At 38.3% G+C, this 26,270-nt stretch overlaps 1 long non-coding RNA gene across 1 annotated transcript; it reads right to left on the minus strand.

Annotated features, from left to right (window-relative positions):
* Window positions 1-7,444: 7,444 nt before the first annotated feature.
* On the minus strand, window positions 7,445-8,031 carry LOC145090508 (uncharacterized). Its single transcript, XR_013701618.1, has 3 exons — window positions 7,899-8,031; window positions 7,690-7,745; window positions 7,445-7,554 (listed from the first exon to the last, which is right to left on the minus strand). It is a non-coding gene; the product is annotated as an uncharacterized LOC145090508 (long non-coding RNA).
* Between the last annotated feature and the right edge of the window lie 18,239 nt (window positions 8,032-26,270).

The following is a 26,270-nucleotide window of genomic DNA, read 5'->3' on the forward strand; positions in this document are numbered from 1 at the left end:
ACTTTATGGAAATATTATGGGATAGACATATCACGTTAAGATGCGAAAAGCAACTCATTTTCGGGAAATTGCAACTTTGTGTCATTCTTTTTCAAGAATAGAGATAATAGAGCTTTCTAGGCTTCGGATGAAGTCACAACATCCCGTATGTGTTCGATAACATCTTTGTAACATCCCAATTTAAGGTATTTTTATTATTTCTTTTATCTTTATCAAAAGTTGCACAATTGGTCCCTTGAGGAAAAAGGCTTGCATTTTGGTCGTATGCATGGCGTACTTGAGGGTACGCGTAGCGTACTCGTGCAACATGGAATCGCGGATCATCCGCTAGTACCCTTGGCGTACATGTGGTACGTCGGGCGTACTAGCCCAGACTCCAAACCCTAATATTAAGGGTTTCTGCCTATTTAAACAACATTATATCCCCTTTTGATCATCCTTATAAGGCATCATTCCCTCCCAAAACTCTAAATCCGAATCTAAGTTTCTTGTGTGAGTTTTGAGAGCTTATGGAGTGTTTTTGGTGCATTTTGTTAAAGGAGTCTAGAGAAGAAAAAGTGGTTGCTTGCAAGCTTGTAGATCCAGAAACCTTTCCTCTCTGAGCATCTTTTTCAGGTATAAAGTTTATACCTTGATGAGTTTTCTATTTGATATACATGGTTGAATTTTTATGAGTTTTTGTCCCCAAGATTGGACCTTTATGAGTTTGGAGCACTCCAGGGAACTTTAGCTAGCCTTTCATGCATTTTAGGACTTATAGATTCATAAAAATGATTTCTTGATCATCCCCTATGGCTCATGCATGAGCAAAGTAGCTTAGGGTTTGTTAGAAGTTAAAGTTTGTTGCATTTTGACCTTCCCAACCATGCAAAGGCTTAAAGTCGAAAAATTTATGGATTAAGACATCTTAGAATGGTCAGAACTGAGGTTGGGTTAGTTGTCTCAAAGGATTAAGACACAAGGTTGGTGAAATGGAAGCAGACGGAGTACGTTGGGTGTACTCCTGGCTACACCCAACGTAGCCGGTTCCACCCTCAATGGGTCATTGATTGTGTTGTACGCCCGATGTAAGGAAGTGTACGCCCAACATACACGTTAGGTAGTTGACTTTCATTGACTTTTGTCTTTTGGTCATGATTTAGGGTTTTGGACCATGAGAAAGGCAAAATGGTCTTTTTTCCCTTAGAGGAATTAGTTGTAAGATTTGGACTCGCGAGTTGAGTTTTAGACCTTAACTATTAATTAGGGTTAATTATTTATTTGACTAGGCGGAGTCTAGTACCAACAGTTTGGGTGTGAGATTTACTTGTCGTTAGTGTTAGGTGAGTCTTCTCACTTATTCTTACTTGTATGGTAGAATAGTTGTATTTGTGTTGACCAGCTGGGTCTCACTATTATTTGTATTATGTTGTTTATGTGTGACTAAGAGTGCGGATAGTCTCCAGGGTTGCTGATAACCCATAGGGGGTGCTATTGCCTACTAGGACTGTTGATAGTCCCCAGGGTTACTAATAACCCATAGCTACTTTATTTATGTTTTGATGTATGTGGTATCTTGGGGAACTCACTAAGCTTCTTTGCTTACAATTGTTGATTTATGCGTTTCAGGTACTTCTGAGGACCGCAGGAAGGTGAATGTCTGATTATACACACTTACTGGGAGATTTGTTATTGGGACAGTTTGAGAACTCTTATATTTTGTGATAATGGTTGTTTTGTATAATTATGTGTTTGATAACTTGGTTTGTGAAACTTTAATTTTGGTAAATTAAAAATGAAAAATTTGGTCTAAAATTTGAGGTGTTATAATTTGGTATTAGAGCCCTAGTTTGAGGGATTTGGATGAACCTCAGGGTGATTCCAAACTCAAACTAAGGATTTGAAATTTTTTAATAACTTAATAGAGAAGTGAAGATCAGGAGAAAAACTGAGTGAAGAAGTGTCTACAATCAACTAGCGCTCGAGCTCTAGTTTCCCAAAATACCCCAATTTATAAAATGAGTAGTGCATAGCTGATATTTTATAAGCTGATAGAGTTGCATGCTAGTTAGTGGTAGGCTAAGGAATCTTGTAGGAACGGTGTGATAATGTTGCTTGATTGTACATGATGCCTTAGCCTAGGAGTTCATTCTTATGAGATTGAATTTGTCGTTACTATTTGCTTAGTGTATGCTATATAATTGTACATAGTTAGGATTTTATAGCCTTAGAATGCTTGATTTAGCCTTTCTTCCTATTCCTTGTCTGGTTGTGGATTTGAGGTAGGATATTCAAATGTTTATTGAGTCTCGTATTATGAATAATTGGCATGCACGAAGAAAATGGCGAGGATAGCAGAGATCTTGTGAAGCAGAACAGTGCTGGGGAGCAGTCTAGAGTTAGTGTCTAGATGCTTAGTCATAGTTCTAAGGAACCAATAGGGCAAGTCTATAGTTGATTTGAGGAAGTATAGTCCTTGTGACTTTGGGTCTTGAGAGGACGACTTGAGACAAATATGGGTTAGTGTGGAAGGTAGTATTGGGCCCGTACTACTGGAAGCACTAGATCCGTACGCGGCTCAAGGAGGAAACTTAAGGAATTAAGGAGCTTGTAGGAGTGTGTGGGTGTCGGTGTATGTGCTTTAGCCTGATTTTTGATGATTTTCTAGTGTGTTTCAGTACGGTGGTTACCTGAGGTTTTGGATCCAGCGACCCCGAGAGGCCGAGTGCCAGTGATGATGAGATCCACTGGATTGTTACCGCTGAGGTGTCCGCAACAATCATAGGGGCTATTCCAGAGATGTTTAGGTCTATCAAGATCACGATGATTGAGACTTTTGATGAGCGCTATGATGCTGTCACAAAGGCTGCTATTGCTGCAACCACTGCAACTGTTATTGTTGTGAGACCGTAGGGGGTGATTCGTTGTGGTACCGAGAGTTCAACAACACAAAGCCACATGAGTTTGATGGGACCCAAGATCCGATAGCTGCTATGAGATGGATCTATGATGTTGATGAATGTTTTTATACTTTCTCATGTCCGAAGAATCTGAGGGTTCATTACACGCTGAACCTGCTTCGCTTGGGAGCGAAGGACTGGTGGAAGCTTGTGACAATTGATTATACTTTTACAGAGCATACTTTGGTGACTTGGGAGAGGTTTAATGAGATGTTTAGGGATGAGTTTGTACCCGTGGTTGAGCGGGAAAGATTGGCCCAAGAGTTCCTGTCTCTCAAGCATAAGACAGAGACGATGACTAAGATCACCAAGATGTTTCATGAGATAGCCTTGTTTTTCCCTAAGCAAGTGTCCATGGAGCAGGCACATGTGAGTCGATATTTTATCATTATGAGGAGAGATATCCATGAGTTTGTAGTGAACACCACATATTGGACATTGACTGAGTAACAGACCAATGCCAGGAGAAGAGAGATTGATCTGGAGACCCAGACTAGGGAGGAGAAGGAGACCCATGTGAGAGATAAGAGGCCAGTACTGTCACATCAGGTGACTAAGCGGCCCAATCCTGCTAATCATAGAGCTGGAGGCCAGAAGGTCCGCACTTGCATAAAGTGCGACAAGGGACATAAGGGACCCTGTCGGTCAGGATTGGCTTGCTACCTGTATGGTAAGGAGGGGCATTTGGATAGGGACTTCCCCAAGGGATTTCAGGTTTTCTTCAATTGAAAACAGACATTCACATGAGAGCGGAGTGTCCTCAGCTTGCATCTAGGGCAGTTCAGATTCCGGCCCCCGCGACCCTATGTATCACTGATGGCCGACAGGGGAAGGACGAGACATCGAAGGATTGAGGGAGAGAATTTCAGTTGACATCATAGGAGGCCCGTGCCGCTCCAGACATCATGGCTAGTAATTTTCTTGTGAATTATATGCCTGTGCTTGTGCTGTTTGACTCGGGTGCGAGTCGATATTTTGTTTCATCATCTTTTTGTAGTGGTTTTAGTATTACACGAGATACCTTGAGCAGGACCTTGAGAGTCTCTATACCTGATGATCGTCCATTCTCTACTACTGAAATCTACCGGGGTTGTGTGTTGGAGATCTTCGGTGTTGTCTATTCGATAGATCTTATCCTTATTGTGATGGTAGATGTCTGTGTGATTATAGGTATGGATTAGTTGAGCCATTTTGGGGATCTGATTGACTGTGAGCGTCAGATGGTGACAGTTCGAGACCCTATTGGGGGAGTGATGACTTTCTATGATGAGGGTACTAGGTCGGGGTCAGCCTTCTATTATGCTACCAAGGCAAGACGGAGTTTGCAGCATGGGTATATGGGTTCTCTGGCATATGTAGTGGATACACGGGTTGAGGAGAAGGGATCAAGTTCCATTTTTGATGATCCAGTGGTACATGAATTTCTTGATGTTTTACCCAGGGAGTTACTGGGTGTGTCTCATGCGAGGCAAGTGGATTTTCGGATCGATTTGATTCCGGGTGAGGAGCCGACCGCCAAGGCACCGTACCGTCTTGCACCTCCAAAGATGCAGGAGTTATCCTCTCAGCTGTAGGAGCTGTTAGAAAAAAGGGTTTATTCGGCCGAGCAGTTCTCCTTGGGGAGCACTGATCCTTTTTTTAGAAAGAAGGATGGTTCACATCGGATGTTCATTGATTACCGGGAGTTAAACAAGCTGATGGTGAAAAACCGTTACCCATTGTCGGGGATTGATGATCTTTACGACCAGCTTCATGGGACATCTTGGTTTTCTAAGATCGATTTGAGGTCCGACTATCATCATATGAGGGTGAGAGAGAAGCATATTCATAAGACAACCTTTTGAACTCGCCATGGGCATTACGAGTTCGTGGTGATACCTTTTGGACTCACCAACACACCGGTGGTGTTCATGGATCTCATGGAACGGGTGTGCAGACCTATGTTGGATCAATCAGTGATCGTTTTCATCGATGACATTCTGGTCTATTTGAAGACCAGAGAGTAGAAAAAGGAACATTTACGTAAGGTTCTTAGGGTTTTGAGGATGGAGAGGCTCTACACCAAGTTCTCCAAGTGTAACTTCTAGTTGCGCGAGGTTCAGTTTTTGGGATACCTCGTCACTCAGAAGGTATCTTGGTTGACCCAGCCAAGATAGAGGCAGTGATGCAGTGGGAAGTGTGAAGATCTCCATCTGAGATTCAGAGCTTCATTAGAGACTTCTCCAAGATTGTTGTTCCTTTCACCAGATTGACAAGGAAGGGTGTTGTTTTTAGTTGGGGGCCTGAGCAGCAGGCATCATTTGAGACTCTTCACCAGAAATTATGTGAGGCGCCTATGCTTCCCCTCCCTAAGGGTGTGGAGGACTTCGTAGTGTACTATAATGCATCCATTGCAGGGTTGGGTGTTGTGTTGATGAAGAGGGGGCATGTGATTGCATACGCTTCGAGGCAGCTGAATCCTCACGAAGTGAAGTATCCAACAAATGATTTGGAGTTGGGGGCAGTGGATTTCGCCCTCAAGATTTTGTGTCACTATCTCTATGGTGTTCAATGTACCATATATATGGGCCATAAGAGCCTGGGATATCTTATGGATCAGCCTAACCTAAATATGAGGCAAAGGAAGTACGACTGTGAGATTTTGTATCACCCGGGAAAGGCCAATGTGGTGGCCGATGCCTTGAGCCAGAGGGCGGTGAGTGCCTCGATTCGGGATGTGTGCATGAGGATGAATATGATGAACCTAGTCTTGTAGATTATCAAAGAAGCACAATTGGAGGCCATAAACGAAGAAAATCGGAAAAATGAGCGGGTGATCAGCCAATTTTCAGCCTTTAATATTGACAACCGAGGGATTTTAACTCTTCATGGGTGGGTATGGGTATCATATGCAGGTGGGGCCCAACAGATTTTATTGGAGGAGGCCCACAAGTCGATATTTTCCATTCATCTAAAGGCTACCAAGATGTATATGGACCTGAAGCATAGTAAGTGGTGGCCATGTATGACGAGAGATGTGGCCTTGTTTGTAGAGCGATGTTTGACCTGTCGGAAGGTCAAGGTTGAGCACCAGTTCCCTCATGGAAAGTTGCATCCTCTTAGCCATTAGTAAGAGCTGTTATGTAGAGAAGTTGGATAAGATTTGTGTTATAGAGGTAGTGGCTCAGCATGGGGTGCCGACTTCTATTGTGTCGGACTAGGATGTGCGTTTTACTTCCAGGTTCTGGAAGTGGTTTCACGAGGAGTTGGGTACCCAACTACACTTCGGTACTGCATATCATCCGCATAATGATGGGCATAGCGAGCTGACTATTCAGAGGCTCGAGGATATGTTGTGTGCATGTATCATCGATTTTGGTGGGGGTTGGGACTCCTATCTTCCGTTGGCCGAGTTTTTTTTTTTTTTTTTTTTTTTTTTTTTTTTTTATTATTATTATAACAATAGCCATCAGGACAGTATCGGCATGCCCCCCACCATTCGAGCTACTATATGGAAGGAGATGTCACACTCCTATTTGTTGGAGCAAGGTTGGACAGAGGATCATAGGGAGCACGAAGGTAGTGCTCAAGACGACTAAGCTTATACAACTTGTTAGAAAGAGATTATTGACACCTTAGAGCTACCAGAAGAGTTATGCGGATCGGCGACGCTTTAAACTAGAGTTTCGGTTGGGGGACTTGGTGCTTTTGAAGGTCTCACCCTGGAAGGGTGTTATCTGCTTCAGGAAGTAGGCAAGCTGGGCCGCAAGTTTATTGGCCCTTTTCGAGTTTTGGCTCGTGTGGTCAAGGTGGCTTACCGGTTAGAGCTAACCACTACTAGAAAAACAGCCTTTTACGACGCTCATTGCGCGTCGTAAAAGGCTCAGATGACGCGCAAATGCGCGTCAAGGAAGGCCCTGTCATAAAGAGAGATGACGCGCTTTTGCGCGTCGTCTATAGACGACGCGCATTTACGACGCTCATTTACGACGCGCAATTACGACGCGCGTTTACGACACACAATGCGTATCAAGGAAGGCCCTGTCATAAAGGAAGACGACACACATTCGCGTGTCGTAACGCTACGACGTGCGTGTTAATGACACGCAATGCGTATCAAGAAAGCCCCTGTCAAGAAAGGACATGTCATAAATGAAGATGACACACATTTTTGCATATCATAATTTTAAATGTTTAAAAAAAATATTATTTATAGATTTACTAAGTTTCAAATTAAATAATACATTAAAAATCTCATAATACAAAATAAAATACCATAAATAACAAAGATAATTCATTTCACTAATATGTCAAATAAAAAGAATTATTCCAATTGTGAGTAAATGTTATAAAAAATGAACTCATTTATATACAATTGCATCATCTAGCTTACTATGTGCCAACAACTCTCTGTGTGTTTATTTTTGCTTCAGTCTCGTTTCCTCCAAAGCTTCTAGCCATGACAAAATATGATATCTTGAGTCTCGTTTCAAGAACCAACATCACCTTCAATCACCCAATTAAACTCTAATGTTGGTAGACTGAGAGTTCCAGAATCAAGTTTACATCTATCACCTTCAATCACCCAATTAAACTCTAGATCTTCTGTTGTTTGAAAGAAATTGGTGTTTGTAATCTATGAACAAAAAACGCAAAGACCAAGGATAACATTTGCTATACAGAAAGTACAACTGCACATATGAATATATAATACGCAACATAAACATTTTCATGAAAATGATATAGACAGTAAGAGTGATGATATTGATACCTTAATTACACCATTGGTGAACGAAATTTTAATTGGTTGATAGCAATACTTGACCTCTGAAAACAAATAAACAAAGGATCGCATCATAATTAGCTCAATGAAGTAATTCTTATACATTGTCTCTACCAAAAGATTCATCATGGAAACATTTTTGTTGGAAATAACTAAACAAAAACCTAAATAATAAGCAAAAAATTTATAGTAATCACCATTTACAGCAGGATGAGGAGTCCGATCAGGCCATATGAGACCATTTAAGTAGAAATTTAAGTCATTTGGTGTATCTCCAAAGTCACCTCCATATGCCCAGTATTTGCTAGCATTTGCATTTTCCTTGAGTAACCCCTGAAACGAGATGCAAATATTTAGAACTACCCTTGCACCACATTTACAATTTTATAAAATTTTATATGCCCAGTATTTGTACACAACCACAATCACTTATTCCATCTTATTTCCTATAAATGTGTATATATATATATATATATATATATATATATATATATATATATATATATATATATATATCATACAATTACAAACACAAGTAACTCACCTGTTTACTTTCTAGATAGGAAAGTAGCTCCATAACAAAGTCTAACTAACTATAAATATTATGAAACCAAATCAAACCACAAGTTACAAACTGATAAACAAATTCAACCAAGTTAAGATTAAGATGATGGGATCTAAAATGCATCCAGCTCCTGGATAACCGTAAAGGGTAAGAAGGTAAAATCAGTTGTAAAAAAAAGAATAATAATGTAAATTCATTGGTAAAAAGGTAAAAGCGTAAGAAAGTAAACTCATTTGTAGAATGGGATAAATCAGTACTTGTCCCAATTCCCACTCTAGAATTCCCAGCTTCTTCATGTGCAGTTGCTAATTAGGTGTAACACTTAACCGACCTTCTTTTCTAGGTGTAACACTTAGCTGAAAAAAGTTAAAAATAAATAAATAAATAAATAAAAACATCACAATCGTATACAATACATGCTACGTGAAACTCCACCACTCTCAATCATGACAGATACTTCAACTGGTAAATAGTTTTTCACTATTAAAGGATTACTTAATGTAATCAGGTGAATACACCTCTTATTTGACTGATCCTGGTTCTCTATCTTGTCAGCAATATTAGCATCATGAATATATAAATTTGATCCCTTGTTTACCTTCCCAGCCCCAGCAGAAGGCCAACACACATCATGCACAAACACATAGCAACGAAAAGGATGACTACTTAGAAGAGAAGGATAGCAGACAAATGACCTCAAATGTTCAGTCTTGCTTTAATTAGAAAGAATAATGGAAATGCTATAAGCTTAACTCCATAGGTAAGTGCTCCCTAATGAATGCCATCTTATCCGAGACCTGATTCTGCTAAATGTAGAGGAAGAGGAAACTCGTGTACTGGGTATACAGGGTCCAAAATCTTAGGAGATACACCAAATTGGAAATCGAATCTGACTTTTATCTGGAATGAATAAACTGAGAAATTTATTAATAAATGAAAAAAAACACAAAAGGATGAACAATATCTTAGTCTTAGAGACAAGCTGTAAATAATAACTCAAGAGCCTGTTATACAAGATAAGAAATGTACAAATAGAAATAGAACAACACAGGACCACTCACCCAAACACGTTTTAACAGATGACATGTAAATGTAATAACCTTCCTATGGATAGAAAATTAGAATTATGTGCCCTTATAACAGATATGTGTAACTATCTAAGAATGCAAAGAGAAGGATATACGACATGATAAAGGAAGAGGGGCAAAATTATGATTCAATTCAGGAGTTTAGAAACAAATTAACTTTTCATCACAGAGAATTTCAACAATCCCAGGTTCTACTTCACCTGATTACCAAAAAAATGAAACGAAATGGCTGATGTTGTTGGAGCAAAATGAAGCACATAATTTTTTTAGAGGTGGTATGGGAATGGGAGAAAAGAGAAACGAAATGGCTGATGTTGTTGGAGCAAAATTGAAGTACAAAATTGTTTAAATTAGAATCAATAAACAGAAACCAAAGACGCATCCGAAACATTAAGACCAATTCTCATGAGATAAAGAACATCTTGTGTACATTTAACAGAAACCAAAGACGCATCTGGAACATTAAGATCATTAAGTTGGGACTTGTTTCATATATCCAATGTGTAGGTTGTCAAGATTTAAAAAAAATTAAAAAAAATAATAAACATGAGAAGGAAGGGTAGAGAATTGAAAGGATATCTTCTATTGGAGCCATCAATTACCAACAAATCTTTGACTTGTTCATTGTATATTTCAAGCATTTGAACTCCAACCTCATACTTTATTACATCCATCCTTGCCTCTGTTAATTCAAACAGATCTTATAGGGATCAGTAGTTGACGCCCCATGTATCCTCTGTTGTCATGTCAATGTCAGGGCCACTCTACACAATAAACATGAGATATGTCTTCAAGGTCATCACCCATAGAGAAATCACCCATGTCAGGCATGCCCATGCCTCCCACGTCACCGAATTTCTGTATGAGGATAAGTCATTAGTGATATAAAAAGAAAGAAACTTCAGTAATAATATTTTAAGAAACTATTTTCTTACTGAGAAATCCATTCCTCCCATGTCAAGGAAGGACCTAAAAAACATATTTAACTAAACTTCTGAATACAATATACATATAACATGATTAAATATAGAAATGGTGGGTGACAAAATTAGTAACAATCACCATACCTGCATCATCATCTTCATCAGCCCATTTGTCCCAATCAACTTTCATATAATGTGGAGTCTTTCCATCTCCAGATAGAAGAATTATAGGAAGATATCTCTTGAACTCATCATTCAGGGCCAGACAAAGTTGTTCAACTAGGTGCAGAATCTGATCAGAAAGTCAAATTACATTATTGCCCTTTGACACCTGTGTATTGTACAAAAGACAGATAGTAGAAGCACACTTACCGGGGGTCCATGAACAGGACGATTAGCTGCTGGGAGACTGAATGATGACCATAATTCTGATATTAAAGAAAGTAGCTCGCGTAGATACTTGCGAATGTGCTGGAATAGCAACTAAGAATAGTTAATGATGACCTGGCGTTTAAGGAAATAGAGTTTCCAACTAGAAGAGTATAGTAATCGATGACCTGTCAAAAACAAGAATAACAAGAATAACATTATTGCCCTTTGACACCTGTGTATTGTACGAAGACTTTCTGTAACCACCATTGATTATTATTTTCCATGCTTCTATCCTTTTTTAGTACAGTAGGGTTAAAACTTTATTCAAATGGATATTGGGGACTGAGAGCCGATAACATAAGAGCAACGCCATTGATTATGTATTTAGAATCTTTTTTTTTCTGTAGATGTCTACATATCTGTGTTGGGGTTTCTTTTTGCTGAGAAAGTACCACACATTTACTTATTTGTTAAGGTTAATTGTTTTATGGACACATGAATTGAAATCAAGAATAAGGTTCCCTCACCACTTTACAATCACACACTCGCCACAATTATGGTGGAATATGCTTCTGCAGTAAGATGAACATGACACTGTGAGACATTATGGAGTAATTAAGTTCAGTAGAAGAATTAATAATAAACCAAAATGCAGGTTTACATGTTAGATTTAACAAAACTTTTTACTTGGACTTGTTCAAGATGTGATGGCCTTACCACGATACTTGGCACAATTTATAATTATAACATATGAAAACTGAAAAAAAAAGTATTCTTCAAATTATGTTGATTTTGTTGTTATCTTGAATCAGGGTTTTCAAGTATTAGAGCTAATTGTTGATGTTGAGAACTGTCTTCAGGCCTTTTTTGGGGTTGCAGATGATCTGGATGCAATTTTTATTGCATTCAGAACTGTTCCCAAACACCCTGAGTTTACTTTCATCACCATAATCCAGTTTAGATACATACTCAGACATCTGATCCCACTCCCCCATGTTCCAAGCAGCATTAGCAGCCTGAGCCAAGGACAAAATGGTAAATATTATCGCAAAATAAATCAAAGACGCTTGAGAGTTGAGAGTTGAGAGAGATATAAATTATGAGCAGACCATTGGTGTCATTTCTAATCGAGCAGCTGGCTCAGCAAGTAAAGCTCGCTGCACAAAAAGAAAAAATGAAGCAACTATAAACTCACATCAACTGCAAAACAATGTGATACTTTTGTGCTTAATTGAGAAGAAGATGCAAGCAAAAAATAAGAAGTTTGACTTGCGAATGCAGGAAAATATCAAAAGTTTGAGAAGTAGATGCAGGAAAAATGGGAGGCATAAAGGAGAAATCGATAATACCATGTGAAATTGCAGCAGAGATGATGCAGATGCACGAAAAAATTAGAATCCTTTTTGCTTGATTGAGAAGATGAAGTTGAGGGATTAATGAGAATTTGTGTTCCCCTTATTTGCTGAACAGATGAAGAAATAACACCAAGGCTAGAAGCGCAACTGGACTAGGGTTTGTAAATGTGAGGATTCGTTGTAGATGGAGTAGGGTAGAGGTGAAGAGGGGTTCAATTACCAATTTTATGTTGAGATTATTGTGTCTAATCGTCGCCATAAAGATACGATCGAGAGAGAATGGTCCTCGATTTCTAGAAGGAAGCGAGGGTGTTACAGAGAGGGGGAAGAATGAAGGTCGATCCGTCGGGTGGAGATCTAAGGAGAGAGTGAGCGGGGTTCTTCAAAATTTTGGGGATTTTCCCCCTTTAGATATTAATGAAGGATCATACTCGCGTTCTTACAACACAGAACGAAGCCAATGTTTCTGATGGTGGCGGCTGCTAGGTTTTACAGAGAGAAGGAGGGGAGAAAATGAAGGTCATCGGCAGTGGAGAGGAAAGAATGCGCGGGTCTTCCAAAATTTTGGGGATTTTCTTTTCCTCCGTGTTTGATAAGTCCCGCCTAAAAGGCGTGTTTCATTAAATAATTATAAAGCGACACTGTTACTCGACACACATTTTATGAAAGCACCCTCCGCATTTCTTTTTTTTTCTTTTCTGACACTATTTTTAGGGCACGCATAAATGCGTGTCCTCTATCCTTAAAATTTTGGAAAACTAACATTAATTTTTAGGGCACGTGCGAATGTGTGTCATCTATCAGTGTGTGTCATTGTTTGCGCGTCATTAAAGGCCTTTTTTCTAGTAGTGAACGAAGGAATTGAGACAGATTCATGATACCTTCCATGTTTCCTAGTTGAGGAAGTGCATAGATGATGAGACAACTGTGGTCGCTATGGAGGACATTCAGATCGATGTTTGCATGAAATACATTGAGAAGCATGTGGCAATTATGGATCGAAAAGTGAATACCTTGAGGAACAAGGTAGCAAACTTGGTCAAAATTTAGTGGCAACACGGGAGAGGCTTGAAGTGGACGTGGGAAGCCGAGTCCGAGATGCGTGAGCAATATCTTGAGCTGTCTCCTGAGGTTGACTTCGGGGGAAAAGTCTGGTTCTAGTGGGGGAGAATTGTAACATCCTAATTTCAGGTATTTTTATTATAACTTTGATCTTTATCAAAAGTTGCACAATTGGTCCCTTGAGGAAAAAGGCTTGCATTTTGGTCATACGTAGGGCATACTTGAGGGTACGCGTAGCGTACTCGTGCAACACAGAATCGTGGATGATCCGCTAGTACGTTGGGTATACATGTGGTACGTCGGGCGTACTAGCCCAGACTCCAAACCCTAATCTTAAGGGTTGCTCCATATTTAAACAACATTATATCCCCTTTTGATCATCCTTCTCAGGCACCATTCCTTCCCTAAACCCTAATTTCGAATCAAAGTTTCTTGTGTGAGTTTTAGGAGCTTATTGAGTGTTTTTGGTGCATTTTGTTGAAGAAGGAGTCTAGAGAAGAAGAAGTGGTTGCTTGCAAGCTTGTAGATCCAGAAACATTTCCTCTCTGAGCATCTTTTTCAGGTATAAAGTTTTTACCTTGATGAGTTTTCTATTTGATATACATGGTTGAATTTTTATGAGTTTTTGTCCCCAAGATTGGACCTTTGTGAGTTTGGAGCACTCTAGGGAACTTTAGCTGTCCTTTCATGCATTTTAGGACTTATAGATTCATAAAAATGATTGCTTAATCATCCCCTATGGCTCATGCATGAGCAAAGTAGCTTATGGTGTGTTCGAAGTTAAAGTTTGTTGCATTGGAGCCTTCCTATCCATGCAAAGGCTTAAATTCGACGAATTTATGGATTAATACATCTTAGAATGGTCAGATCTAAGGTTGGCTTAGTTGTTTTAAAAGATTAAGTCACAAGGTTGGTGAAAATGGAAGCAGACAGAGTATGCCAGACGTACTCCTGGCTATGCCCCATGTAGCCGGTTCTATCCCTGATGGGTCACTAATGGTGTTGTATGCCTCGTGTAAGTAAGTGTATGCCCAACGTACGCGTTGGGCAGTTGAATTTCATTGACTTTTGACTTTTGGTCAACATTTAGGGTTTTGGACCATGAGTAAGGCAAGATGGTCTTTTTTCCCTTAGAGGACTTAGTTGTGGGATTTGGAATCGCTAGTTGCGTTTTAGACGTTAATTATTAATTAGGGTTAGTTATTTATTTGACTAGGCAGAGTCTAGTACTGGCAGTTCGGGTGTGAGATTTACTTGTTGTCAGTGTTAGGAGAGTCTCCTCACTTATTCTTACATGTGTGGTAGAATAGATGTATTTGTATTGAACAGTTGGGGCTAACTATTATTTGTATTATGTTTCTTATGTGTGACTAAGAGTGCGGATAGTCTTCAGGGTTGCTGATAACCCATAGGACAGGTTGTTGCCCACTGGGACTGCTAATAGTCACCAAGGTTGTTGATAACCCATAACTACTTATTTATGTTGTGTTGTATGTGGTATATTGGGGAACTCACTAAGCTTTGTGCTTACAGTTGTTGATTTATGTGTTTCATGTACTTCGGAGGACCATGGGAAGGTGAAGTTCTGATTGTACACACTTGCTAAGAGATTTGTTACTGGGACAGTTTGAGAACTCTGATATTTTGAGTTAATGGTTGTTTTGGATAATTATGTGTTTTATAACTTGGTTTGTGAAACTTTAATTTTGGTAAATTAAAAATGAAAATTTTGGTCTAAAATTTGAGGTGTTACAATCTTCTTCAATTGTTGTCTTCAAAATGAACATTGCCTTTCCTACCTTGATCTTCCATTTTTGCAGAACCCCGTTATTATCTTTAGCGGGTTGCCCTGTCTCAGTACTGTTTACAACCTCCTACAAATCATGCCCATGCATGTACGAAGGTATACAGATGGACCATGTGTTGTAATTCTGGTTGTTGAATTTCTTGACACCACCAACAACTTGAAGGTCCGCCATGAACTGGTATCTAATACCAATTTTTGTTAACAAAAGTGAAGTAGTTTCAGGGAGAAATTAACGCAAGGAACCTTACAAAAAGCTTATGTATTACTTGATTAATGAAAAATAAGAACTAGATGCCTTATTAGGCTTACATGATGAAAAAGAAATAACATAAATAAGGAAACTGCTCCACTAACATGATGTGCCTAATGTTAAGGAGGACTACCCATTACCTAAACGACAAAGTCAAATGAAATTACTGGGAATATAAATAAAGTAAACATAACATATAATAAAAGATAGATACATGCACAACATAGTTATGCAAATGGGTTGGTGTTGGATTTTCATATGCGTCGACATGAATGTGGTAAGCTTTGAATTTGATACCTAGTTGATGATTTTTGGGGTAGCAAGCCCACACATATGAACGCTGATATAGACAACGTTCGCGAAGATTGGGTCTTTTTTGTCATAAACTTTATTTTCCGATGATCTATTTTGCATTCAACAACATTTTGACAAAGATGAAATGTTTATTACTTTGTATTTGATGTGTAATGCACTTTGTATTTGATGTGTAATGCATTGTATTTGATTTATAATGAAATTCTATTTTATATTATGAGACATTAAATGTGATTTCATTTGATACTAATAAATCAAGAAAAAAGTTATATTTTTATAAAAACTTAAAATCATGATGTATAAGTTGTTTGCATTAGATGTCATAAATTTGTTTTAAAAAATCATCAAAAATTACGACACAAAATCTTTTTTTGTATCTATGTCGTAAATTTGTGACAAAAAATGTATGTCATCTTTATGAATGGGATTCCAATGAAAAACATTTATGTGTCATGTATGTTCTTTAATGACATGCAGTGTATGTAATCAAATGCATCTTTCTATAGTGATAATCTTTTTTTTCATAATTAATTAGAAGATTCACACAAATAAATTTTGTTGCATACAAAATGATGCAATGAAAGTCCTTGTCCTCCGACCTGTTAGAAAGTAATATCAAACTTAGAGACATTATAAACATATATGATTTTCTTTAATTTAAATAAATTATATATAATTTAAAGTATGAATATTATGTAAATTAAACTTTGAAATAAGCACTAGTCTCTAAATCTAAAAGTTTAAATGTAAGTTTTAGGTTAAGAATATAGAATTATGTGTATTAAATTATTAATTTATTATATTAAGCTGTATTTTATGTATTAAATGGTAATTAACTGTATTAAATTGTGAACTGATTGCATTTGGTGTGAATTTTCTATAAATTTTGTGTTAAAATATGAATTATTGATGTATGAATTTTTGTATTATTTGTATATATATATATATATATATATATATATATATATATATATATATATAGCTAGGTTCAAATGTTTCCAGCAAGTATTGTATGCATGAATGCACCAATCACAATTTAACAAATTATTTATTAATTAAATAAAGTAATAAGGGTAAATTAGTAAATATTAACTCTAAAATTATGGTAATTGAGATAAATGGGGGATGTGAGTTAAAATCACCAAAATAAATATGTTGACCTAATAATCAAACCTTCAGATTTCTTCCATTCGTTCATCCTTCAGAAATGTTCTTCCCCCTTATTAACCCTCCGACGATCGAAAAAGAGAGGAGGGTCAGACCTCATTCATAACCCTCCCGCGATTGAAAAAGAGAGGACGTCGGAGTTCGAATTATTTGTCGGCAGTCGATTCTATTCCCATCATAGGTTGCATCACCATCAATCAATACCATTACCGCCTCTACATTTTCTCTTGTCCTTGATTATCAAAATATTGTTATTAGTGGGTTGAAGATGATGATTTGCTTTCCGTTCTTGCCTACCATTCTCGATTTCAAAGTATCGACTTTTTGGAGATATTTCCTTCATGTAAGTATTTTTTTCCAAGTCTCGGTACATTGTTGGCTCTTTACATACTTTTCTTTAATAGTTTATCTTATCACTGATTTTTTCATATGGGTTCTTGTTAGATCGACGTGGAAGTAGCTTAGATGCAATCACAAACATTGTATCAATAGAACTTGGTGAAAATTTATGTTAAAGGTACTGTTACTCATTTAATTTCTCTCTCAATTCAGACATGGTGATAATGATAAATAATGATTTCCTGATTGTTTCAAATGGTGATAAATATTGATTACAATGTAACAGGTTGAATCTGATAACACAGTGACATCAGTGTATTCACTAGAAGCTGAGTTTGCAAGACTTTTATGGGTTTTTGGCATGAACTCTTATGAAATTCTCAAGGAACATACAAACTTAATTGCTTGTAGTTACAGGTAATTAATTAAGTATTTTGTTACTTAAACTTTTCCATCACCTCATTTATCATATTCATTCCATCTATGTTTTGTCGTATTTATTTTTTATTTTGCTTCCGATCACACTAAGCCTTTCACAGGATTTTGGCTTGTTTGATGATAATGCCTAACATGTGTTTGTTGAAATGCCTGAAAGAGAATCTAAAGAATTTAACCTTGTGGTATGCATTCTGTAAGTCCTTTATACCTCTCTCTCCTTTTGCAATTTTGATTCTTTTGATCGGATAATTACCCCAAATTTTTTATTATGGGTGTATCCTCATGAATATCAAGCACCAAAGGAATAATCTTTAATTAGTAGCAGTAGCAAAATCGCCTTGGTATCTAATATGATGTAACGCCCGTAGATCAAGGCTAGTCAATTTAGAGACGATTAGCGTCAAATATGACTTTTTGATAGAATATTATTTGGAATGAATAATCTTAACTAAGTTTTAGTATATGTTACAAGGATTCCGTACATATAAAGAACGCCGAAATCCGAGTTATAACGAAGAAGTTATGACTTGTCGAAGTTTCGCGACAAAACCGGCACGACACAGCGCGATGTAAAAAGTGAATTTACGTTAGATCGATATTTAGCCTTAGAAATCTAAATGAAATTCGTAGAATACGTTAAACCGTGAGCGTGCATAAAAAGAACGTCCAAATCTGACTTCGTATGAGGAAGTTATGATTTTTCTAAGTTTCGACCTAGCAGTATGCAGCCCGAATACTCGATTTGAGACCGAGCGGTTTTTAGCCGAAAAAATCTAAACGAGAATCGAAGATATCGTTAATTGTAGTGAAACGATTAAAAGATACTCGAAAACGGACGTCGGATGAAGAAGTTATGAATTTATAACGGAATTTTCCTGTCCCGGCCTACTGAAAATAAATAATAAAAATAAATTCAAAATTAGCCGACGGAGTCTAAACGAAAGTTGTAGAGCGTAGTCTCACCTACGCGGGGATATAAAGAACGTTGAAAACAGAGTTCGTATGAGGAAGATATGAATTTTTGAAGTTTATTAAATATTTTCGATATTTAATTTAATTATAAATTAACCGATATTATCCATGGGGGGAGTCAGCGATCTGATCCACATTACGCCCAGCGTAATGTAAAGTTATGCCCAACGTAAATGGGTTTCCAGCCCCCTATAAAAGGGTGTCGAGGGCAACCGACTTCTTTGCTCATTTCTTCCCTTTATCTCGCGTTTTTGCATCGTTTTTCGTGCAAGAATTATCCCGAAGCCCCGGTATCATTCCCGAGCCCCAAAGCAAGTCCCGAGGCCCCGAAGATCCCGAGAAGTGAAATTCCCAAGCCGAAGCTCTGCCCGCGAGGAGTCCGGTTTTTGTGAAGATCTTCCAGATCTATCGAAGAATACTACTTCTACAAGCCGTAGTGCTGTCCGATCATCTTCTGATCAAGTGAGTGTATAGTTACTTTCTTCTAACACATAAATATAAAGTATTAGCTATGAAATACGTGCTATGTGTTATATATTATTTGTCTATTTGAGATGGGCTTGGAATTGATGTTTTTATACGGGTGTTAAATGATTTAAATTGTGCTTGTATTTATATCTACACAAATGTTGGGTAGAACATGGGTAGATGGAATAGATGGTGACGATGCGACTTCGTGCCTATTAAGTAAAGCTTTGGTGATGATGCGACTTCGTGCCTATTAAAAAAAGATTTGGTGACAATGCGACTTCGTGCCTATTGAGTAAGCTTTGGTGACGATGCGACTTCGTTCCTGTTTGATAAACCTTGGTGACCATGTGACTTCGTGCCTGTTGTGTAAACCTTGGTGACTATGAGACGTAGTGCCTATTGTATGAACCCTGATGACTATGTGACGTAGTGCCTGTTGTGTAAACCGTGGTAGCAAATAGACCTTGTGCCAATTCCTTAGGTAAATCCTTAGGAATGAATGAATGAAGGATAGTGGATTCTTAGGGTAAACCCTTCAGAAAATAAAGGAGATATAGGGATGGGTATTTGGGTTGATTGTTTGATAATTGAATATAATAAATGTATTATTGTGGGTTGAAAACCCTATATGCTCACCAGGCTCCCAAGCCTGACCCACTCAGTTTTCTTTACATTACAGGAGATGACACAAGAGTATAAGTTGGTGGACTTGACGAGAGATTTTGGATTATAGATCAATAGTTATAAATAACTGTTGTAAGGTTTATTTTATATTGTTTATGCTTTTGGTCTGTATCGAACATGACATCCCGAGATTTTATTATTTAATGAAAATATATTCTCTTTGAGAAACGTTTTGATAAATTTTATCATATTTTATTTTGGGAACAAATTCCGCAACTCTTTTAATCAAAAGATTACTCTATTTTATAAAAACAAAGCATAAACAAATCGATCATTTCTGGCCGTGAAATTGGGGATGTCACAGTTGGTATCAGAGCATTAGTTTAAGCGAACTAGGAATTTGTAGGATTTCTAGACTTAAACTTAGAATGCTAAGCGATGATTGTGAGATGAGTGTCTACCATATTTTAGACACGAGAACTAGTATATTTTAGGAAAATTGCCTAAAATTCTTTTATGTGATAAATGTTATATGTTTGCCATATATGATATTATTTGTTCGGATCTATGGTCTGTTGCCGACCGGATCTGGAAACCTTATGTGTTTAGGATTCTAAGCGTGCGTCTACAATATTAGAACTAGCATGTAAATGTTTCGGAGTGATAAGGATGATTTGAATATCTATCGTGAATAAGGATCTAATTTCACCTTATTCGGTGTATAGATCAAAAATGGTGATAACGAGGAGTGGAGTTGGAAATGCTGATGAAAACAGGAATCAAATACCAGTGATTGAACAAATACCTGTTGTAGCAGCAGCGCCTGAACCAATGACAATGGCCGGAGTTCAAGTGATGATCCAAGCAATGTTGGATCATCAGATGGAAGAAACCAGACGTCTGATTAGGCAGAATCGCGAAGAATTGTCAATTCAAGTTGAAGAGCCCGAAGTAAATGGAGGGCAGTCTGAAGGAGGAAACTATAGTGGGACCGTTGGTCAAGCCAACCCACCAATAGTTCGCCAAAACAACCAGGATAAAGGAAATGATGGACGTGGATGCAAGTACAAGGATTTCACGGCATCCAAACCACCGTGTCTTTCTGGGAGCCCGACACCGGTGCAAGTCATGGACTGGATCTCCGAGATGGAGACAATGTTCGAAAGTTGCGAGTGTAGCAACAGACAGAAGACCGCTCTTGCAATTCCTCTGTTAAAATCTAGAGTACTGAGCTGGTGGAAGTTACTAGCTGGTTCGATGCCCAAGGGGGAAGCTAGCAAGATGTCTTGGGAAGAGTTCGTGGTGCAACTGGAAATGCAATACTGCTCTGAGCAGGATCTTCTGGAAATCAACAATGAGTTCTAGAATCTGAAAAAGGGAAAATTGAGCGTCACTGAATACGCTACAAGCTTTACGGAGAAGATGAAGCTTATTCCATACCTAATTCCAATGGAACTTTCCAAGGTCAACAAGTTTGCCAATGGATTACCAGCGGACTTTGGTCCGATAGTCAAATAAGCAACCACTCTGAAAGCCGCCATCTGGGCAGCCAAAAATGTTGAGACCCAAATAAAAGAAAAGGGTCTGGAGAGAGCTGAAGTTGGAGAGAAAAGGAAACATGAAGGATCTTCAATGATCAACAAAGAAACAAAATTCTCAAAATCTGGAGGAAGAGATGAAGCTAAGTGGTGTGAGAAGTGTAAAAAGAAACACTTTGGGAATTGTAACGAGGAGACGACCTGCTACAAATATGGGAAGACAGGGCATTTCGCCAACAAATGCGCAGCTAACAAAAAGGTGTGCTATGGATGTAACGAAGAAGGGCATGTTTCTAGAGACCGCCCAAAGAAAAACGCACCGCCACAGCCAAGGGCATTCCATATGTTCCTCGACGAAGCAGAAAAGGATGGGAGGATTAAAAGATGAAGACTTCATATTAATATATAAAGTCTGTATCAGGAAGCATAGCCTGTTAGAGGCATAGTATAGGGTGAACTTGAACTTTTGTGTAATAATTTCAAGAATTAATATAAACCCTGGTTTTGTTATCTGATGTGTTGAATGATTATATGATTTATGTATGGTGACTTGGTTAACTGCGAGACAATACTTGGGACGAGTATGAGTAGGTGTGAATGGTAGTAGAGATCTATACTACCGGAAGGACAGGACTCACGCTTGGATCATGGGAAGTCGCAAGGTTACCAAGAAGCTAGTAATTGATTCCGTTTAATTCAAGTATGTCATTACCATTGTTTCGGTAATGACTAGTAAGATGGTTGTTATTTCGACCCTAGTGGTCATATCAATTGAGTCCGACTATGATGAGAGGTCATCGGGACACGACCCACCGGTTAGTTAAAATAGATAAATGAATGTATTTATCCTAAGAAGAAGAAGGAGTCCACAATAAGGATTTATTTTGTAACTTGAAGGTTACGATTGAAAGTCCAACATAGTATGAAAAGCAGATGAAAGATGGAGCATCACGATTATTAATAAGGATGGAAATTTAACGTAAGGACTGTTTCGTTGATGATTCCAGGACGCAATCATCTTAAGGGGGAGATAATTCTAACGCCCGTAGATCAGGGCTAGTCAATTTAGAGATGATTAGCGTCAAAAATGACTTTTTGATAAAATATTATTTGGAATGAATAATCTTAACTAAGTTGTAGTATATGTTACAAGGATTCCGTACATATAAAGAACGCCGAAATCCGAGTTATAACGAAGAAGTTATGACTTGTCGAAGTTTCGCGACAAAACCGGCACGACACAGCGCGATGTAAAAAGTGAATTTACGTTAGATCGATATTTAGCCTTAGAAATCTAAATGAAATTCGTAGAATAAGTTAAACCGTGAGCGTGCATAAAAAGAACGTCCAAATCTGACTTCGTATGAGGAAGTTATGATTTTTCTAAGTTTCGACCTAGCAGTATGCAGCCCGAATACTCGATTTGAGACTGAACGGTTTTTAGCCGAAACAATCTAAATGAGAATCGAAGATATCGTTAATTGTAGTGAAACGATTAAAAGATAGGCGAAAAAGGACGTCGGATGAAGAAGTTATGAATTTATAACGGAATTTTCTTGTCCCGGCCTACTGAAAATAAATAATAAAAATAAATTCAAAATTAGCCGACGGAGTCTAAACGAAAGTTGTAGAGCGTAGTCTCACCTACGCGGGGATATAAAGAACGTCGAAAACGGAGTTCGTATGAGGAAGATATGAATTTTTGAAGTTTATTAAATATTTTCGATATTTAATTTAATTATAAATTAACCGATATTATCCATGGGGGGAGTCAGCGATCTGATCCACATTACGCCCAGCGTAATGTAAAGTTATGCCCAGCGTAAATGGGTTTTCAGCCCCCTATAAAAGGGTGTCGAGGGCAACCGACTTCTTTGCTCATTTCTTCCCTTTATCTCGCGTTTTTGCATCGTTTTTCGTGCAAGAATTATCCCGAAGCCCCGGTATCATTCCCGAGCCCCGAAGCAAGTCCCGAGGCCCCGAAGATCCCGAGAAGTGAAATTCCCGAGCCGAAGCTCTGCCCGCGAGGAGTCCGGTTTTTGTGAAGATCTTCCAGATCTATCGAAGAATACTACTTCTACAAGCCGCAGTGCTGTCCGATCATCTTCTGATCAAGTGAGTGTATAGTTACTTTCTTCTAACACATAAATATAAAGTATTAGCTATGAAATACGTGCTATGTGTTATATATTATTTGTCTATTTGAGATGGGCTTGGAATTGATGTTTTTATACAGGTGTTAAATGATTTAAATTGTGCTTGTATTTATATCTACACAAATGTTGGGTAGAACATGGGTAGATGGAATAGATGGTGATGATGCGACTTCGTGCCTATTAAGTAAAGCTTTGGTGACGATGCGACTTCGTGCCTATTAATTAAAGCTTTGGTGACGACGCGACTTCGTGCCTATTGAGTAAGCTTTGGTGACGATGCGACTTCGTTCCTATTTGATAAACCTTGGTGACGATGTGACTTCGTGCCTGTTGTGTAAACCTTGGTGACTATGAGACGTAGTGCCTATTGTATGAGTCCTGGTGACTATGTGACATAGTGCCTGTTGTATACACCGTGGTAGCAAATAGACCTTGTGCCAATTCCTTAGGTAAATCCTTAGGAATGAATGAATGAAGGATAGTGGATTCTTAGGGTAAACCCTTCAGAAAATAAAGGAGATATAGGGATGGGTATTTGGGTTGATTGTTTGATAATTGAATATAATAAATGTATTATTGTGGGTTGAAAACCCTATATGCTCACCAGGCTCCCAAGCCTGACCCACTCAGTTTTCTTTACATTACAGGAGATGACACAAGAGTATAAGTTGGTGGACTTGACGAGAGATTTTGGATTATAGATCAATAGTTATAAATAACTGTTGTAAGGTTTATTTTATATTGTTTATGCTTTTGGTCTGTATCGAACATGACATCCCGAGATTTTATTATTTAATGAAAATATATTCTCTTTGAGAAACGTTTTGATAAATTTTATCATATTTTATTTTGGGAACAAATTCCGCAACTCTTTTAATCAAAAGATTACTCTATTTTATAAAAACAAAGCATAAACAAATCGATCATTTCTGGCCGTGAAATTGGGGATGTCACAGTTGGTATCAGAGCATTAGTTTAAGCGAACTAGGAATTTGTAGGATTTCTAGACTTAAACTTAGAATGCTAAGCGATGATTGTGAGATGAGTGTCTACCATATTTTAGACACGAGAACTAGTATATTTTAGGAAAATTGCCTAAAATTCTTTTATGTGATAAATGTTATATGTTTGCCATATATGATATTATTTGTTCGGATCTATGGTCTGTTGCCGACCGGATCTGGAAACCTTATGTGTTTAGGATTCTAAGCGTGCGTCTACAATATTAGAACTAGCATGTAAATGTTTCGGAGTGATAAGGATGATTTGAATATCTATCGTGAATAAGGATCTAATTTCACCTTATTCGGTGTATAGATCAAAAATGGTGATAACGAGGAGTGGAGTTGGAAATGCTGATGAAAACAGGAATCAAATACCAGTGATTGAACAAATACCTGTTGTAGCAGCAGCGCCTGAACCAATGACAATGGCCGGAGTTCAAGTGATGATCCAAGCAATGTTGGATCATCAGATGGAAGAAACCAGACGTCTGATTAGGCAGAATCGCGAAGAATTGTCAATTCAAGTTGAAGAGCCCGAAGTAAATGGAGGGCAGTCTGAAGGAGGAAACTATAGTGGGACCGTTGGTCAAGCCAACCCACCAATAGTTCGCCAAAACAACCAGGATAAAGGAAATGATGGACGTGGATGCAAGTACAAGGATTTCACGGCATCCAAACCACCGTGTCTTTCTGGGAGCCCGACACCGGTGCAAGTCATGGACTGGATCTCCGAGATGGAGACAATGTTCGAAAGTTGCGAGTGTAGCAACAGACAGAAGACCGCTCTTGCAATTCCTCTGTTAAAATCTAGAGTACTGAGCTGGTGGAAGTTACTAGCTGGTTCGATGCCCAAGGGGGAAGCTAGCAAGATGTCTTGGGAAGAGTTCGTGGTGCAACTGGAAATGCAATACTGCTCTGAGCAGGATCTTCTGGAAATCAACAATGAGTTCTAGAATCTGAAAAAGGGAAAATTGAGCGTCACTGAATACGCTACAAGCTTTACGGAGAAGATGAAGCTTATTCCATACCTAATTCCAATGGAACTTTCCAAGGTCAACAAGTTTGCCAATGGATTACCAGCGGACTTTGGTCCGATAGTCAAATAAGCAACCACTCTGAAAGCCGCCATCTGGGCAGCCAAAAATGTTGAGACCCAAATAAAAGAAAAGGGTCTGGAGAGAGCTGAAGTTGGAGAGAAAAGGAAACATGAAGGATCTTCAATGATCAACAAAGAAACAAAATTCTCAAAATCTGGAGGAAGAGATGAAGCTAAGTGGTGTGAGAAGTGTAAAAAGAAACACTTTGGGAATTGTAACGAGGAGACGACCTGCTACAAATATGGGAAGACAGGGCATTTCGCCAACAAATGCGCAGCTAACAAAAAGGTGTGCTATGGATGTAACGAAGAAGGGCATGTTTCTAGAGACCGCCCAAAGAAAAACGCACCGCCACAGCCAAGGGCATTCCATATGTTCCTCGACGAAGCAGAAAAGGATGGGAGGATTAAAAGATGAAGACTTCATATTAATATATAAAGTCTGTATCAGGAAGCATAGCCTGTTAGAGGCATAGTATAGGGTGAACTTGAACTTTTGTGTAATAATTTCAAGAATTAATATAAACCCTGGTTTTGTTATCTGATGTGTTGAATGATTATATGATTTATGTATGGTGACTTGGTTAACTGCGAGACAATACTTGGGACGAGTATGAGTAGGTGTGAATGGTAGTAGAGATCTATACTACCGGAAGGACAGGACTCACGCTTGGATCATGGGAAGTCGCAAGGTTACCAAGAAGCTAGTAATTGATTCCGTTTAATTCAAGTATGTCATTACCATTGTTTCGGTAATGACTAGTAAGATGGTTGTTATTTCGACCCTAGTGGTCATATCAATTGAGTCCGACTATGATGAGAGGTCATCGGGACACGACCCACCGGTTAGTTAAAATAGATAAATGAATGTATTTATCCTAAGAAGAAGAAGGAGTCCACAATAAGGATTTATTTTGTAACTTGAAGGTTACGATTGAAAGTCCAACATAGTATGAAAAGCAGATGAAAGATGGAGCATCACGATTATTAATAAGGATGGAAATTTAACGTAAGGACTGTTTCGTTG

Source organism: Lactuca serriola, chromosome 2, assembly GCF_051521515.1.
Source record: "Lactuca serriola cultivar US96UC23 chromosome 2, Lser_US96UC23_V15, whole genome shotgun sequence".
NCBI classification, from domain to species: Eukaryota; Viridiplantae; Streptophyta; class Magnoliopsida; order Asterales; family Asteraceae; genus Lactuca; species Lactuca serriola.